The sequence below is a fragment of the Ammospiza nelsoni genome, chromosome 4 (genome assembly GCF_027579445.1).
Source record: "Ammospiza nelsoni isolate bAmmNel1 chromosome 4, bAmmNel1.pri, whole genome shotgun sequence".
Taxonomy (NCBI): domain Eukaryota; kingdom Metazoa; phylum Chordata; class Aves; order Passeriformes; family Passerellidae; genus Ammospiza; species Ammospiza nelsoni.
The window spans coordinates 65,550,604-65,569,563 of NC_080636.1; the positions used below are offsets into that span (position 1 = coordinate 65,550,604).

Sequence of the window (18,960 nt, forward strand, 5' to 3'; positions counted from 1 at the left end):
AGGAAGTGTCCTAATATTTTATGATGAGCTCCTACCTGCTCCCATGCAAATAGCAGCCCTTAGCTCTCTGCATCCCCATTTGACTGTCATTTGAAAGAAACAGTTGATGGGGGGCACAGCTTTGAGACAAGCACCAGAAAGCATGTCTGCATTTGGCTCTTTATGCTAGAACTTAAGAATAACAGAGTTTTATTTAGCTTGTTAGTCATCCAATTTTCATCTAAAGGTCATTTTCACATAAAGTTAGCTCCCAAACGGTATTTCTCATCCAGAATTGGAACTTGCACATTTCTCAAAATATTTTAATTTCTATAATTTATGAAGGACTGAATAGTCACAATTTGCACAGGGTTTTCAAATAAGCAGTTCTTAACCTGCTGTTTAAACACTACTTGAACAAGAATATCCAAAACTGTGAGACTGATCTATTCTGACATTAAGAGAAGCTATACTTTCATATACAAAATGGAAAAGACTTCTGATAGTACTACTTTAAAGCTTTTTGTTAAGGTTGGTAATCAATCAAATATTTGATACAGCTGTATTTGGTAACTGAAGAAAAGGGGTGTGCAAACAAAGTACAATTTGAAGTAACTTATCTGTATCACACAGTTACTGGCAGACAATTTTTTTGCTAGCTTGTATTTTGATCAGTTAAATTTTTAGGACTACCTATGGAACTAGAACTAAAAAAAGCCAGGTTACCACTGTCATCTACACAGCAATGAATAAAAACTTCCTTTTAGGGGTTTCTCCTTAATTTTGATTTTTGAAAGCATTCCAGACCTCACTATCCATTCCTCTAGGCTATATGTACATCTCACAGCATGCAGGCTGCTGGCAGGAAGAAAAAACAAGCCCAACACCACCCAAAACCTCCAGAAGACAACTGCTGTGATGCTAAAGAATTGCAAATAAAACAAAGCTGGATTACAGAAGTACCGTTCATTATCATCACATTATCACTTGGAGAAATGTTAGCTTTTTTATTAAAAAAAATAATTAACTATTTACATCATATGCAGTTATTTGCAGCAGTAGAAACAGAGCAGTTACTCCCTGTACCCTGAGAGGGGGATTTCTAAGTCCCTCATTTAGGATTACTAATATACCAACAGAAGACATATTTAAGGACTAAATCCCTACACTAAAGAGAGGAGAAAAAGCTTCAAAGTTACAAGTTATCCATTTGTAAACAAGGTTTACCAGTCCTGTAGAATTCTGTTTCTTCATACCTCTTAATAGTAACAAGTATGTTGTGTTTCATTTTCCTAGTAATTCATTATCCAGTGTGTTCTACAGCAGTGCCAGGTTTCTGAAACGGTATGTCCCAAAAAGCACCCAAAAAACCCCCATTTTGTAGCACCACAGAATGGTTTGGGTTGAAAATGACCTTAAAGGTCATCTAGTTCCAACTCTCCTGCTATGAGCAGGGACGCCTTCCACTAGAGCAAGTCCTTAAAGCCCCATCCAACCTGTCCTCAGGAACTGAACAAGGAAGGAAAAAAGTATCTTTAAGCTCCATCATTTTGAACACTGCTGAGTAGGTTTGCCTTAACTGCTTGAAGGGATCTTCAAACTCTTGAACTGTTTGGTCCCCAGACTCTGAAGGACTGTATTTGGTAACTAAGAGTTTGATGTCCTTTAAAGGCGACACCATGACATGGCTAGATTTTCCTTGTGATTAGTATTACCCTTATCTTTCAAGAAACAAGATCACAATAGCTGTCCAATACTTGTTATCTTTTAGTGCTACTGTAACTCATTCTAGAAATAAACCATATGTACATGACAAAGTTGGTTTTATTTGCAGGTTAACAGTCTTCCCTAAAACAAGTGTTTTGAGAATGGTCAGTCATACACCTGTAGAACCAACAGAACAAACAGAATCATTCAGGTTAGAAAAAACCTCAGGAGGTCCCTGGGCCTCTGGCCAGGATCAGCAGTGACTCAGGGTTTCAATCCAGCTGTACTCTTCCTGCCTACAAAGAAGCACAACCTCCCCATGCAGCTTGTTTCACTGCTAGGCTGTTCTCACAGTGAAAGCTGGACTTATTTTTGCTGTTTTGCTTGTTTTTTAATTGTTAAGTCTACTGGTTTTTATCTACTTCTTATTAGAAGTTGCAGCCTTTGTATCTCCCCAGTGCTGTGAAGAGCCTGGTCTCCATGTTCCTGATGGCATCCTTGCAGGTATGAGGGGGCTGCAGTCAAGTACCTCTGAGACTGCTCTTCTTCAGGCTGAAGCAACCCAGGCTCCCCCAGCCTCCCCTCCCAGGCCTGTGCTCCAGTCTCCTGGCCACCCTCATCGTCCCCTTGTTGCCGTCTCATGTTTTCCCTGGGGGAAGGACCAAAAACCATGTACAGTATTCTAGACAGCCAAGTAGTACTGAGCAGAGAGGAATGAATAATCATTTCCTACAAATAATGACTATGTTCCTATTAAATACAGCTCAGGACAATGTTGTCTGCCTTCACTGTCAAGGCACAGTGCTAAATCCCTTTTCAACAGAGCTGAAAGAAGTATTAATGTTATTCCAACATTAAAGCCTAAAGACTCCCTCACGACTTTTTTATACCAGAAAAGTAAGTTTAAGTCTTCTTCCTGCTTAACCCATACTCTCTAAAATGAGACTCTTTCAGTATTTCAGATCTGCACAGAAAGGTCTGCTAACCTGAAGCAATATTTAAGCTCTGAATCAGCTGCTTTTGAATAAAGGCAAAAAGGTTCTCTACCACTGCATATTTTGTAACATTGCAAAAAAAATGTTTGGCTCGTAACCTTCTTCTATTCATTACAAAAGCCTATTATAAACACTGTACAAAGTATGGAAGTCACTGTTCTACCTCAGTTTCATCAGACAAAATGCCAAAAATGAGTGCCAAAATAAGCCTCTGGATCAGGCTTTTATGCGCAGGCTGGCTTCTTTCATTCTGCTAGAGCTTCACAGACACTGCTTAAGAGCCACTACCCAAAGCAAGATTCTTCTCAAAGAGATAGCAAAGTCTAAAGATTTGTTAAGAGCCTAGCAGCACAACAAATGCCTCAAATCTTTCCTAGCTGAATCAAAAGTTGCAGACACTGGCTGTGAGGTAAGGGGGACCCAGCACAGGAGGCAGGAATGTTTTAGACTATTTTGTGAAGTCCTCCACCTAGTTACCAAGGGTAAAGGTTGCACTTCATAATGGAAAGTCAGACCCAGAGATTAGTCACCACTTTCAGTACAGGGCAGTGAGGAGTCACAATGACTAATGTGTGCTTTAAAGTGACTGTGTGACAGCTTATCAGCAATCAGGCAGCTAGAAAAGGAAGTTACATAACAGTAAATTGATCTGTGATATACCCTAAAAATATTTGAGTCATTATTAAGAAGATATTGCCTGACAAATTTTTCCCCTATATGCTACTTCCAAAAATCACAGAATCACACCTTCAAGATCATCCCATGCCCTAAAACCTCAACTAAACCATGGCACTGGATGCCACATCCAGTCTTTTGTTAAACACATCCAGGGATGGTGACTCCACCACTTCCCCAAGCAGACCACTCCAGTACTTTATCACTCTTTCTGTGAAAACTGTCTCCTAATATCCAACCTATATTTCCCTTGGCACAGCTTAAGGCTGTGTCCTCTCGTTCTGTCAGCGCTGCCTGGAGAAAGAGACCAACCCCACCTGACACAGGCACCTCTCAGGGAGCTGCAGAGAGCGACAAGGTCACCTCTGAGTCTCCTTTTCTCCAGGCTAAACACCCCCAGCTCCCTCAGTTGCTCCTCACAGGGTCTGTGCTCCAAGCCCCTCTCCAGCCTCGTTGCCTCCTCCGGATGCGCTCCAGCATCTCAATGTCCTTCCCAAACTGAGGGGCCAGAACCGGACACAGCACTCGAGGTGTGGCCTCACCAGTGCCCAGCACAGGGGAAGAGTGACCTCCCTGCTCCTGCTGGCCACACTATCCCTGGCACAGCCCAGGACGCCCTTGGCCTCCCTGGCCACCAGGGCACTCTGCTGGCTCATGTCCAGCTGGCTGCCAACTAGCACCCCCAGGTCCCTTTCTGCCTGGCACTGTCCAGCCACACCGTCCCCAGCCTATAATGCTGCAGGGGGTTGTTGTGGCCAAAATGCAGGACTCGGCACTTGGACATGTTAAACTTCATCCCATTGGATTCCACCCATCCATCCATCCATCCAACCTCTCCAGGTCTCTCTGCAGAGCCCTCCTACCTTCCAACAGATCGACACACACTCCCAGCTTAGTGTCAGCCCCAAATTACTAATGAAAGACTCAATCCCCTCATCCACATCATCAATGAAGATATTGAACAGAACTGGCCCCAGCACAGACCCCTGAGGGACACCACTGGTGACAGGCCCCCAGCTGGATGCAGCACCATGCCCCACCACTCTCTGGGCCCAGCCATCCAGCCAGTTCTGAACCAGCAAAGAGTGCTCCTGTCCAAGCCAGGGGCTGCAGCTTTTCCAGGAGTGTGCTGTAGGAGACAGTGCCAGAGGCCCTGCTGAAGTCCAAACAGACAACATCCACAGCCTTTCCCACATGCAAGTAAGAGGTCACATTTCTGAGAACATTCTAGTGTACTTTCTGCAGCAACAAGAACCCTCCTCCTTAGAAGTTTAAAATGAGAGGACAGTAATTGCTTAAATCTGCGCAGCATTTTACAATATCAGCAATAATACACAGAAAAGTTGCACAATCCAGAGAAAAGCTTTTAGCACTGAGGTGTACACGGAGTTCTCTATCTCATAATTCACCTTTTTAAAAGCCTGAAACAGACAATAGTCCTTGCAAAGCATAGGACTGTAATCCTCACCCCACATGAGTTCTTAGGACAGGGCATATTTAAAACTAATTAGTATCATACTACAAGCTGGTTTCACATATCCCTCAGTTCATGTGGCACATTACAAATTGTGACTCCGTACATAGCAGCAACACTTGCCGTGTTCAGAGACTCAAGCAGCAGAAACACCCATATCTACACACCCACACACACCCTTGTCTGATGGCATTCTGACCAATGTTTTACCCTCTGTGCCAACAACAGAAAGCTAGCACAAGGCACAGTGTTAAAATAGGTCAGAAAAGAATCTATGACTCGCTTCCCTTCTCCCTAAGAACAGTTTTCAGCTTGCTCAGCTCTGTTGATGTAGTTGCCTGGAAAACTTTATGAGTATTAGTTAAGAGGGATGATGCTCACAGTAAACAGAGTGACTAAAACTCACCAAGAAACATGATGTAGTTCCTATTTTGGTCTTCCCCTTTACCTTCTTGCCACGCCTACCACCAAGCAGCCTAAGGCTTGTGCATCACAATCAGCAACCCCTGTCGACCAGAGATGGGAATACACAGATCCCTCATTCAAGCTGTTTGTTTACAGGCTCAGACATCCAAATCTACATCTAGCTCATACACTACATGCTTCCTTAACAGTACCCTGCCAATACCCCCCTCCCCCCCCAAGCTTCTGTGGACACACTTTCAGAACTAAAACCTGGTAAATTTAATCCTAACACCAAGTCAAGAGTACTGACAAATTTCAGCAATTACCAAGAGCAATCCAGACATGTTTACTTAGGGGATTAGAAAAGCAGCAAAGAACCCTTTCATAATATACTCTTCAAGCTTCCAGTTTGCAATAACCAAAATTATATTATGCTTTCCATATGTAACTTCAGGGTTTCTCACTGAAGTTCTATGCACCAACTTGAAGCACTATACAGTTAAAAAAAGGCATCAGAGCCTAAGCTTCCAATGCAGTGCCATGGTTTTCTTTAAACTTCAACAAGTATTCCATTAGCTCAAAGCTTTCTATTTATAGAAGAAAATACTTTCCACATTATGCTGGCAAGAAAAAATATTTCCTTTTTATATTATTTAATTAAGAAAAGACAGTGTTTAGTTTTAAATACTAAACACTTAAGTACTGTGCACTTCAACACTTCCTTCTTCATTTTTGTTTCTGCCACAGACTGATGAACATAACACTTATTTCCTTAGCTTGCCAGGCAGGAGAAGTGATTATCCTATCTCCCCACAATACAGGATATCATTGTTGAATAATTTTTCTGAGAAGATGTTAACAGTGGGGCAGCAGTGGAAAATAATAACAACTATAATCTAAAACCTTTCTGTAATACCCTTCTCATATATTTTGCTATCTTCATTTCAGTCCCACCCTAGAGGTCATAAAAAGAGGCCAAGAATCCTTTTAATATGTTTTTACTGCCCCTCACAGAGCTACTATTTAAGAACCTAGCTAAACATCTCTAAAATAATTCCAACCTCTCTTCATTATTCCCTGCTGTACTGCAGCCTTTGGTAAGAACAACCCTGCATTGAACACCAGGGCAATAACGAAATTCCTTCATGACAAGCAGCTCATGAGACTCATCATAAAGGTTTTCACCATTCCCATCAGTACTTTCATTTATTTGTCTTCCCCTTCTTGCCTAATGGTTTGAGAATTCTTTTTGCTTTTTAAGAGCTTTTAAAAAGAACCAACTTAGAAAGGACTGAAATGAGAAGGTTGGCAATGTTCAAATTCCCACTTATTAAAATAGAAGATTAAAATTGCAAGAAAACAGCTGAATAGCATCTTCAGCTGAAAAGTCATCATTGCTCCTAAAAAGCTACCATTAGAGTCTTTCATTGCAACATCACACAACTGCTTTGTAACACCTACATCTTGCACATCATGCACACACAGCACAACTAAAAAGGAACAAATTAAATTAATGACTGAAATTACAGTTGGTAAAACCTGGTGTGAAGGTACTGAGGTGACTCTCAGTCTACACAGGATGATGTATATTACAGTGTATCATCATGTACCTCAAGTAGCAGCTTTCCCACCTTCAACTATGTGCTGTACTCAAGGAAGGCATCTGGTCATCACTGAACCCGTTCTCTCTGGAAGCACAGGCAAGCAAATGATCACTCAAATCAGTCAAGGCAGAATGTGAAGTGGAAATAGAAGCTGGCCAATCAAACTGCCTGCTAAATGGCAGTTTCATACCAGCAGCATATTGTGCTGCACTGAACATTATTTATTTTCCATTTCTTCATTTAAGTAACATTACTGTAACTTAAAATTCTGAGTCAAGAGATTACTTCCACAGGAAAAAAACCCCACAGGCTGGAAACCAGGACCACTTCTGATCTTTGTCTTACCATCCATGAAAAATTTTAGGGCAGAAGAAGTAAAGAATGAGTCATCAAAAAAGATGTTTCAAGATGGATATTTGAAAAAAGTGATTTACAAACATACATCCTTATTTTTGGTCACATTTTCATGGGAGGCCCTAAAGCTTACTTTAAAATAGAAAGTATTCTATAGAAATTATCCAAAAAGCATTTTATGGCATTCTTATCCCAATGTCCAGCAGACACCTAGATACAGAATAATTTGGGAAGAAGAAGGGAGGCCAAAGATGTGCCATGTAGACTATCTGAAACATGAAGGGCCAAAGATTCTATAAACTGTTCCTCAGTCAGAACTGCAGCTGACAAAACTGTTGGGGACAAAGTCAGTCTCATCTCTAGACTCCCTGAGACCAGAGATGTGAATATGTGCTAAGCAGCCATGGTGTACAGTAAATAAGTGGTGAATCAACTAATACCACGTGATCAGTTGCAAAAGTCTAAGGACAGAACTAAGTGTTCAACTGGAAATAGTGCCAAGCAGTTTTAAAGAGAATGAAGAACTTGGCAAAATTAGGGCACAGTAAAAATAATTATTCTGGTCTACCAACTGTCTTTTTCCATGAAGGAGGACACTATCTTATTACATACTGCTATTTCTGCTGTGTTCCTGCATAAGTTTTCCTCAAAAATACCAAATATGTCAAAAGATCTACATCTATCAGCAAGGACAGATCACATTCTGGCTTTATAAGTAGCCTTCTAAATTTAGGACAAATGGGCATAATCCGAGAAAATTGTTGTCGAGAGCATAGCCTGAATTCAAGACCCAGCAGTGGCTTGGATTTCAGGAGCTTTCATTAACAGAGCACTACAGCAAGCCAGGCCATTTTTAAGGTACTGACCTGACTATGCAGGCCAGGACAAGGGCTTGCACAGCACAGCCTCTAACATCAGCTGTTGCAGGAACTGCTCCTGCACTTTGCAGCTAGAGCCACTGCAGGTGTCTTTGCTGTCAACTACTCTCCTCTGGGGGAGTACCATCTTGCCAGGAGGAGGAGGGCACATCCAAGTATCAGTGGCACCAAGAACACCCTAAATTCAAATCTATTCTAGACATACAGCAAAGAGAACAAAGGGAAGTCTCACCTAGAAGGTCTCCACATCGCTGCACTTGAGCACGACTTTAAAAGCTGGGTAACTTCACCATCTCAAAGGTGCACAATTGAAGCACAAGACTTGCACATGGCAATATTAAACAGGTGAATGCCACACCCTGCATGACAGACATTGTATAACAAGAAACACCCCCACAGGAGCAATTACAGGTCTGCAGAGCAAAGGCAACAGCCTTCTAGACTCATGCAAGCCAATTAGGAAGAAATCAAAATTCCACATTATATTAGGTTACAACTATAACTCAAGAGGTGTGCTAAGATGTTAATGACAGCTGGGGAAGACCAAGATGGCCTGAAACATTCCATACCAATCCCAGCTCATGGAACTTCTTAACACTGCTTTATCAAGACAACATACAAAGATGGGGATGGTTCAGGACTGGCCACCCAGCTGCCACCCAGGAAGACATTTTATTTATTTGGAAGCAGAAGTCAGGCTGGGATACTAGCATATTCCAGCCCATGTTAAGCTGTTCCACTGCCAGTGCAGCAGAATTAATTAGTTAAGCTCATGCAAACAGTCTAGGCCATGCATGTTTAACTTATGTGACAGGTCAATGTTAATTTTATTGAACCACATGAAGTGCAGTTATCCATATTGCACACCTGTATAAACAATAGTGGATCACAGGTTACCCATGCATTGGTAAGTTCTATTGGCAAAGAACAGAAGAAATCAATCTGAAATCCCAGAGCAGATCCATTTTCTCTCCTTCCTAGTACTTTAACACTAAAAAAGTTTAAAAACCCCTGTTTCAAAAGTCTTTTAACACAAGGAATGCAAAATGCTGTTCTAGCACAAGAAAAAAATTGAGTCAGAATTTCACAGATCTTCAGAAGAGAATCTATGCCCTAGGTATATTATTCCTCCCTGAAACCTTCCAGATGAGCTCCATATCTCATGCAAGACAAAGAACAGAAAAGAAACAGGTTTTAAACACAGCAATGTTACAGTCCAGCAAAGACTGTAAACAAATCAGCCCAAAAAATAAGTTTGAACAAATCTAATTGCCTTTTCACATAAAGCACATTGTGAGCTGCCCTAAGTATAGAATACTCAGATGTGTGGGTCTGATGCAGAAAAGAAGTGCCACATCTCTAGAATTGAGGCATCTGCATAGCCTACATTTCCCTATATTCCTGGGAGAGCTTTACAGAATACACTCAAACAAGTTAAGTATTGAAGTTTAAATCCAACACCATGAATTGGATTTAAATCTAAAAAGGATTGTTCAGAGAAGTTCATGGCTTGCCAAAGCTTCCTCATGTCTGACAGTAATATTTATAAAACAGATTTAGACAGAACTGACACTTGTTCAGTTGTGTTTCTATGAGGCAAGAGCACAAACTGATCTCTTATTCTACAAGAGGCAGTCAGGGCAATCACCTGAATTGTCCAGGATAAAAACTTGCAGTAAAATTCCTTAAGCATATTCAGACATCAGAACACTGAATATTCACAAACACATACTGAGACACTTTGCAGGAAGAAGTGACTTGCCACTAACCCTCAACATCTGAGCTAATGTGCAGACTTCACAGCAGGCAATTGAAAAAACAAACACAAAGCAACAAGCAAACAAAAACTTCCAACAAACACCAACTGGAACAGGTACTATTCAGTCTAACTACACAAACCACTTTCTTAACATATACAGGAGACAGAAAATCACAAGACAAGGGGCTCACACACAGCACAGGCTCCTAAAGCTGTAACTTAGGTAAAAAGCTGCCTGTTCTTTGACATGTACCAGCACGAAAATCTGACTTACAGCTTGGTTATCTGCAAACATATCTCATGGGCAATCACTGGGTGGGTGCTGCCTGGCTAAGAGGTAAACAGACACAAAGCTCCTCTCAGACCTTTGAACTCTCCTTGACCAACGGGACTCATGAAAAGAGAAGATGAGAGGTGTGCAAACAGTGTTATAAAACAGTTGTAATAGTGACAAGACAAAAACATCATCCTAAATAGCAATACATTTTCTGTCCCCTAAGATTTGTCTTTTTCTCCATTCATACACTATGACAAATACACAACATTAAAAACACCATCCTGCAGTTTATAAGCCTTTGGATGAAAGGAGAAAGCCTTTTTCTCTGAATCTAATTGGAAACACTATAGAATATCACCATAAACACCAGGACATTTTTCATGCTACATTCTCAACAATGCATGACCAAATTATAAGCTATGTAACATCAGTCTAAAACCTTCTGAGCAATACAAACCATTAAAATCAGAAGCATCTTCATAATAGTGTTATGGAAGATGAATCAAGATAATGGTTCTTCAAGCAAATTATGGAAGCCAAAGTACAATATTCTTCCTGTAGCTGTCCTTGTAAGTGCAATAGAGACTTTGATAAGAATGAACTTTATCAGCATGTTACACATATTACAGTCAAATTGTGACTAAACTGTGTTGCCTCTGTCACACGTTCTAGAAAGGCTTGCAGAGCTAAAAGCTTTGTTCCTGATTCTACTACCATGGGATGCAGAGGTAGAATAGGAAGAAGGCACATATGTGTGCACACTCAAAAGAGTTACAGTAAGGTAGGAGAACATGGTTCTAGTGTTTGCCCTTGCTGCAGAATAGAAAAACAGAGAGCTTCTGCCTTCCTACCCTCTTCTGTGCCCTCCAGGCCTTGGAAAGGGAATAGTATCCCATTTTAAATTCTGTCATTTAGTTCTGAGCTCTTCAAATATAGAAGAGGTAAAGGGTTTAGTCAACCTCTATGATGTTTAACACTTTAATGTAAACTTCATCTTACAACAAATTAAGGAAAAAAAAACAAACAAGAAAATTTATGGGAACATTCTGCACAGTAAAACTAAGCCATGCACCTTACCTGGTTCAGATTGTCTAGTGACTAGGAGTAATGCACACAAGAAAGCATAAGCTGCCTGCAATCTGTAAAATCACACTTCAAAAAACCCCAAGCACTTCACCTCAAAGAAAAATACTTTAAGAGCAAGAAGTATACTTATTTAGCCTAACAACTTAAGTTTTGCTATTTGAGGTATTATGTCTTGCAATGTTGATGGTCAGCTGAGATTTATTTCATCCATCTTAACCTTTAAAAGTCAGTACAAGTTACTGGCTTTACCAGAGAGAGACACATTATTCCACCCTACATTACATAGTTTGTTCCAAACAGGAGAATGAATAAATGTTACCTATCTTAACACTTATGCTTGTTTGCACACATGGAAATAGCTGAGCCATTTTTTAAGACCGGCATGGAGGAAGCTAATGACTAAGGTTTTCTTGTTGGCCTTTGTTTTGCATTCTGCAGTAACCATTCTCATTGGAAAGCACTTGCCATTCAGCTGTGCAGCATGTGTAGTATTCAGTTTCCAAGTCATAGTTATCACTAAAAAGATGAATTTTGAATAATCTGAAACTCAGGATACAATCACTGCAGTGGACAGAAGTTCAAACTCATAACACTAAACTCTTCAATAAGTTGCCTTAATATTAACTCCCAATTTAACTTCTAAGTTCACTGTGGCACCTTGGAAGGAACAATGCTTTTAATACTTCTTGCTTCAGTGCCAAACAGGATGCCACAGCCCTTCCTCACAAGACTGAAGTCCACCATGAAAGTTAAAAAATTTTTCTAGGAAAACAAAAACACTGGAGTGTTGTTTTTCTATGTTAGTGCATGAGCACTTTTAATAGCCAATAATAGGATTCAAACAACTTCAGCCAACGTGCTTTCCCACAGAATGGAAATAAACAGAGCTTCACTTTGGAGGACTAGCTTTAGCTTTCTGGCACATTTTCCACATCAAGTGGAGTTGATTTTTTTTCCCCAAAATTTCAAGATCATTCCCTGTAGCTGCATGCAAAGGATACACATGCTTTCAAAGTAACTTGCAAACAATTCTGTGAAAAACAGCATCTGCATTTCAGTAATACAGCTTAAGCAAGTGTACTAATTTTTTTTACTTATAAATTAGAGCCAAATTTTGGCCTATAAGAGACCAAGATGGTATGCCAGAAGACAAGAATGAACTCTTGTCAAGTGACACTCTAACATATAAAATCTGAGTAAAATCAAATGAAGACAAGCTCATGGTTCTCAGACTGGCATTGTAAGGAACTCATACCTGGCATCCTTACAGATTAGTACAGCATTATGAAAACAGGAAAAACCACAAGCTTTGGTAGGACTTCTGTCAGGCTCCTAATAAACAGGAACTACAAGTAACATGAGTTAACTTTTTAAGCTACAACATACCCAGTTTCTATACACTCCGGAAAAAGTTAAGTTACCAGAAAAAAAAACCAGCATCAATGGACTAATCCAAATGAGAGTCATAAGAATTAATATCTCTCAGTTTTACAGAAAAAAATCCCACCAAAACAAAGCAGGGCTTTCAGAATTTCAGTGTAAATGCTTTTGATTTTTTTTACTGAAACTGTAGTACATAAATTTGAACCAGAATAACTGCCAGAAGATGAAACAGAATTTTACATTAAGGGCTGCTTTAGCACTGTTAAGACAGTAACACAGCATTACAGCTTTTAAGATGTCCTTTTTAAGCAACTGCAGTGATGGGAACACTTTGCTCCAATACAGCCTGTGTTCAGTCTCAAACCAAGACATGGGAAGCAGTATTTGGCATAAAGCATCTACAGACAGCAAGTGCAGCTTCCCATTCACAAGGCTGATGTGGGGAAGTAAAAAAAGAAATTTAAAAAATAATCAAATAAACTGTAATTACTGTGGAAGCATACTATAACTATCAACAAGCTACAGGATTATATCATGCCCTCCAGATGAAAGAAAGAATTAATGACTATGAGGCATGACCTTCTCTACTGCTGCTTCTCTCCAGCAAATTATGTCACCTAAATAAGGAGACTGCCTCATTATTTCTGATTTAGCAGTAGTCTGGAATATTAAATGAAGCATATAGGGTTGAATTCAGTTTCTTGGACAGGACATAAGCATAACACAGCTGAAACTGGATAAAAAAAGTCTGGAGACCCTGTCTCCTTACTTAGCTCTGCTCCATTAACCAACCAGCCAGCACTAGAGTGAACATAAGCAGGAACTTGGGTGTGTGCATAAGTAAACATTTTGTCACTGTTATGTACCTTTCACATGGCTGAAACTAACTGTGAGAAGTCTTTCAGCATTCATCACACAACAGTTTAAGATCTTAGGAGGCTAAGCAGAATACACACTCTAAAAAGAGAAAGATTAGAAAATGCAAACATATTTCAACATAAAAAAATAACCAAGTAATGAGAGCAGGTGACTTCTTAATAAAGGACTTTTACAGACACAAGAGTTATATTAAAGATTCTTTTAGAGAGGTAGCATATGCCAAAATACTTCTAATAATACTTCAAGAAATGGAAAACATTACCTTGTGCTTAGGTCTTACAAGATCCAATAGGCCTGTTCGTAGAGGCTGGACAGATTTCTGCACTCTGACAGGATTAAAGACTCCCGTTTATTTTATAGTTAACTTAGATTAAAAAAAAAAACCAAAACACACACACTCAAAACCAACCAACCAAAAAAACCCAATCAAATTCAAGTTCTATTATTAGAGGCATGAGCTATGATCATGGATGTATGACCAAGCAAAACAAAAAACCCATCCTTCTCTAAGTTAGACACTACAGACACAAACTCATTAGTTTCGATAGCTCTTAGTGACACCTTGCTGTCAGAACTTGCATAAAGACAGAAATAATATACTAATTTAGACAAATGTACCAATATTGGGCTTTTTTATTTATATGTATTCAGCCCATATTAGTACTTAAAACTTCACTCTGAATATTTAAGCTTACAGTAGCAGCAAGGCTGACACAGGCCAAAGACAGCAACAGGCATTCTAGGCAAAAAGGCCTCTCCCAAAGGCGGGGAGGTTATAGAACTCTACAGGGGCCATACTGGTTTATGACAACTAACATGTAAACCTGTCTCTGAAACATTTCACAAACAACATGATCAATTGCCTGGGGACCCTTGAAAACCTGTGATCATAAACTGCTGCAGGCAGTTTGTAATTCCCAGATGGGGGGTTAGAAAAAATACCTTAAATATAAGTAGCTTCCTGGGGTTTATTGCTCACTTCCGTTGATTCCTTTTGTGATATCAATCTCACCATCAAAGTAACCTTATTGTAACTGAACATACAGTTAATCATTATTTGTACTTTAAACTTCCTTCCCAGTTTCAACCATGATATGCTTACATCTTATCTGAAAAACTGAATCCAACTCTCTTAATTCATTTAAGATTTCAGATTACTTCTAAATCAAAAATAATCCAGGGGGAATTTATTTTAAATTTAGCCATTCTTAAAATTAGCCATATTCCTAAATGCTCTGTACCAGTTCAGCTTAAATCAACCAAATTAAGATGATGCAACTTTTGAAAACATTTAGTGCTGTACCCACGAGGCTCAGCATTTCCCCAAGGAAGAACAGGTGTACAGCCCTAATCCTAATTTGCATCAGTAACCACAGACACAACAACACTGCAGAGTTTACTGCAAAGCTCACTGCATGGCACAGGATCCTAGTAAGATTCAGCCTGAGGAAATCACTATGAAGAAAAAGAAACAAAAGACAACAGAAAAGAAAGAGATGAACTCTAAAAGCCAGGAACAGGAAGACATTGCAATGTGTGACTGCCAAGATCTGACTTCAGAACCCTCATAGATCTACTAATATCAGCAACTTCATTTTTGTATACAAATTTTATCAATAATAAGTGAAATGTTCTTAAAATTTATACATAGCAGTTGAAAGTCAACCTCTGTCAACTGGGGAGGGTAAGTGACATCTGATTTTTTTGTTCAGGTACCTACAAATAAACAGGACATTCTGCCATTCTGGAGTTACATATTGGAGAAACTATTTTTTATGAAAAAAATAAGTAATATATGCTTTTTTGCTATAAAAGTCTCTTGTCAGAATGAAGGCAGTGAAGGTCTCCTGATTACCAATGCTCATTATTTTCTCTGATGATCTAAACCCAAACAGTGTTTCATTAAGAACCATTCTATTCGTAATGATCACCTCAACAGCCTCAGACACTGACAAACTGTTTCTTCTATACAACAGACTCGACTCCAACATTTTTAAATGCCATCAGATTGCAAGCAGGATCCACCTGACAGACAGTAAGCAGAAAGTTTTACTCAGCAACCACAAGCATGACCTCAAAGCACAGTAGTCCCCTTATTTTACAGATACTGCATGTATGTTAGCTAGAGGGTAAGTACCATGTTTCCCTAAAGCTGAGTTACTTTTACTTCATATTTTGGTATTATTAAAATTCCTAGCAACAGCCACAGACTTCCAAAACCAGTTCTATTGGTAAGAAGTACTTCATTCTCTTTATCACCTATATCCCCACAAGATCTGTTCTGAGGAAGAGAAACGGTGGTAGCTGTTAGTGGTAACTTCAGCAAGCACCCTCACACAGGAGATGCTTGTGGTTACTAACACCCTGGAGCCTCACTAGAACAGCTGGCTTTCAGGAGAGTTAAGAAATGTCCAGAATAGACTTTCTGTTAGAAACATAACACAGAGCTATCTGTGTTACATAAAACTTTCCCATTAGCAGCTCTTAAGGTCTTCAGCATCTGCTGGGACAGTGGTGCCTGGATGCCTGACATTCTTAGTGTGCACAGCATCTTTGGGGACAGTGGTGTCCATGGTACAAACGATTCTCCCAGCAGGGAGAGATCTCTGAAGACAGTGGACCTAGTGTTACATTAATCTTCGCAGCATCTGTGCAGACTAGTGCAATACCACAGCCATACTAAATAATATGTCACAGCATCTGTATTGTCCACAAACAGCATCAAAAACTAGCATAGGCCAACAGCCCACCAAAATTAGGGAAAAAAATCCAAACAGAAAAGGCATGCCATTTTATTACAAGTACCTCTATCTTCAAAGACCACTTCTGTTCCAAGAGATTTAAGAGTAATGAGCCATTTCTTGAAAAACCTTCTTCTGCATTTTCTGCTCCTTTAAAAAGGTTACTTATTTTTTTAAATCCATCACTTGTTTCAATACTTATTTTGTTAATCCTTAAAAATCAATACACTGCTTTTCAGTCTTCATACCTTTAAAATGCTATACTCATACACTGTAAATAAATAACTCCAGGCTTTAGAATTAAAAATACCTAAGACTAAGTCTCTTATTCAGCTCTTCCAGAGACAGGGAGGTACGTGTGTGGGCTGAGTTTTTTGCATTGATAAGGAAATCTTCAGTTTTTCACTATACAGTATCCCTGATATAACACTTCTGATGTCTACTTGAAACATTCAATTCTGAATTAATTTCTGTCTTACAGTATTACAACTACAGCACACTTTTACAATGCAGAAAAGGAGATGCCTTTCAACATGCCATGCATGGCTCAATATTTAAAATACAGGAGTAAAAGCATTCTATATTGAGATTACCAACTGGTGACTTAAAAACAAAAAATCTATCTTTGCTCTCTTCAAGTTGTCATTTCTCTATTGTGTAAGTTCACTTCAAGGACAGCACAGAAATCTACTTCATTAGGGGCCTTTATCACCTTACTACCGTTGTCCCATTAGATTTTCACCTAAAGTTTCTCCCGATCACCACTTGATTTGTCCAATGCTCTCTAAGACTGACATATGATCCAGGGTACACTGGAATATTTTTGTGAAGGACAAAGACAAGCATATGTTTTTCAGCAGAATGTGATAATCTGTCTGATTTTGGACTAGCAACCTAAAAGGAAAGAAATATGGAAGCAAGCACATTGATCTTTCTAGTAAATTAAGCCCTAGATTATTTAAGTTAGGGCAAAAAAAGGAATAAAAGTTATTAGTTTCACAGCGAGAAAATATTTAGGCTATAGAGCCTCAAAAAACCTGCCTTGTCAAATAATAATACATCTAAGTAACTACATTAAATATAATTTTAAAAAGCAAATTGATTTTGGACAAAGCATTTAATAAATGTGGTTTAAAGTGAAGCCTGCCAAAACTCCTGTAAGGCCTGGTGTCTCAGATGAAGAACCATGCACCTGCTCAGTTTATGCTAATACTTCTACAGAACCATTCACTTGTATAATTAACTGTGCATAAATTAAAAGCTGTCAAGTGGTTTGAGGACAGATGTTTGATTTCCTACGTGTTCAAATGAAACAAATTAAAATGTTAGAAATGGACTAAACTGAACAACAGATATTCTACATTGTATCCTAGTTTTAATAATTTGCCAGAAGACTATGGATCAACTACTTTTCACAAGAATTTAGAGAGAAATTTACGCCAGAAACCACACAACATTAAAAGAAATGCAACCTGCCACTAAGTCAAAAGTTTAGTTTACCAGCAGTTCAGGAAATTTAAGAGTGGCTTGAACAGAGCAGACACACAATAAGGGAAAAAAACCCCCAAACCTACAACAAAAGACCTTTACAACAGCCTTATAATAATACTTTGTGTTCCTGAGCTGAAATCCCACGTTTTGAATTCCCCTCCTGAGCAGCTAGGTATGTGGTACTGCTCTAAGAGGTAGGTACACAACTGCCCACACCAAAACCGTAGAATTTTACTTACAAACTAGGTAAGTTCCACGTTGGCAAGAGAAATCAAAACAGCAGGTGCCCTCCCAAGCTAGAGGGGCCGCGAGAAACGGGAGCCCACAAGCGTGGGACTGCTCCTCCCAGTCTCTATCCGGCTGACAGCTGCAGGTCTCCCGTCAAAGAGGGTCTCCAAGCGGGCACCTGTGGTACGCCACGCTCTCAAGCCACCTTTGCCGCTCCCAACTTACCTACTCAGCCGTATGTGCAAAATCTTGCACTGCTGGCAGATCGTCCTCCAAAGGCGGCTGGAGTAGTTTTTGGAGCCTCAGGGCTCCTGGGTTTGGGCTCTGCAGTTCCTTACGGGCAGACACTCCCACTAGTGAGGCGGCAGCAGCACGCAGAAGCAGCTAGAAAGTTTGCCACAATCTCTACCTTCCCCTGCAATTTGCTCCTCTCCCAGCCTCAGCCTCTTCTCGCTCCTGGCGAAAGGGACCGGCTCTAAGGGCGGCGGCAGAGGCGACACTTCTCGCGGAGGTTCCCTGCCTCAGCAGTGCCGCAGCTGGAAGGGCTCTCCCGCTGGAGGGCGGCTCCGGGCCGGGGGGCGCCGGGGGCAGCGCTCGTTCGGGGCTGCGGCCGCCGCCGCGTTTGCCGCGAGCCTCATGCTCGCCGCGGAGCTCCCTGACATCATTCATTCTGCTACGCGCACGCCCGCCCACTCCATTTCCAAGCAGTGACTCACCCGGCGCTGCCGCGGCCGCCGCTGTCCGGGGCCGGCCCGCCCGGCCCTCCCGGAGCCCCCGCCCGCCGCGCAAGGTGCCGGCCCCGCCCGCCCGCGCGGCCCCCCCCTACGCGCGCCTCTGCGCGCGCGCGCCGCCCCCTCCCCGCGGGGCCGCGCGCCCGCACAGCCCCGGCGCGCGCCTCGGCCGGGCCCGCGGCAGCCCCGGGCGGGCCCATCCCGGCCCGAACCCCGGCCCTGCCCGTCCGCTCCGCTCCTCCCGCCCGGCTGCCCCGGGAGCCGCGTCAGCCCGCGAAAGAGGGCGCCGACACCTGCCCCGCCCGCCCTGAAAC

General features: G+C 41.0%; 1 protein-coding gene across 2 annotated transcripts in view; it reads right to left on the minus strand.

Annotated features, from left to right (window-relative positions):
- SGMS2 (sphingomyelin synthase 2) overlaps positions 1-18,960 on the minus strand; it is a 35,694-nt gene that overhangs the window by 13,286 nt on the left and 3,448 nt on the right. The window contains exon 1 of one of the 2 annotated variants that reach the window (XM_059470268.1): positions 18,141-18,231. The exons of the other annotated variant lie outside the window; for it this stretch is intronic. The gene's annotated coding sequence lies outside the window, so the exon portion shown is untranslated. Of the gene's footprint in view, positions 1-18,140; positions 18,232-18,960 lie in introns of those variants that run through there. 2 annotated transcript variants of the gene reach the window in all.